Here is a 649-nt window from a genome sequence, read left to right as displayed (position 1 = left end):
CTGCCACGGGACGCACGACTTTCACGCTCCCTTTCAGGTGGGGTGTAAGTCACTTCGCGTAAAAAGTCGTAAAATATATTTTAAAGCTTCTCTCTAAAAATTTCTGTTTTATATATATTTATATGTTGGGTGTTTGAATAAGTTTCCGCTGTTTTTTTTTTGTGAAATTTTGCTTTCAAACGTTTGCTAACAGTTGATTAATCAACATCTCTAACAATTTGTTCAGCGTTTAACATGGATTTTCATCAAGTAATGCTTCCAGTTGTTCATCTTCAATTTTTCGATGCATTTTTACGTTTTTTATCTTTTATCGAAATCATCACTTCTAAAGCGTTGAAACCACTTTTTCGGATGGAGCATACTCCCCATACACCTACACACGCAAACGATAACTTTCAACTGCACTTTTCTTAACAATAAACAATACAATAAAACTTCATAAATGCTGTTTTGTTGACATAAAAGTCGATGCAGTTCAATGACAAAAATGTTGTTTACATGTCCATCAAATGTCATACTAAATATAAAAGCTTGTGTATATAAACTCTCAAATACAACAGTTGCCACTGAAATTTTATACGTGTAGTACTCATGATGACGTCTCTTAGAAAACGGCGGAAACTCTCTCTCTCTCTCTCTCTCTCTCTCT

This window comes from Trachymyrmex cornetzi, unplaced genomic scaffold, assembly GCF_001594075.2.
Source record: "Trachymyrmex cornetzi isolate Tcor2-1 unplaced genomic scaffold, Tcor1.1 scaffold223, whole genome shotgun sequence".
NCBI classification, from domain to species: domain Eukaryota; kingdom Metazoa; phylum Arthropoda; class Insecta; order Hymenoptera; family Formicidae; genus Trachymyrmex; species Trachymyrmex cornetzi.
This window is presented reverse-complemented; position numbering follows the sequence as displayed.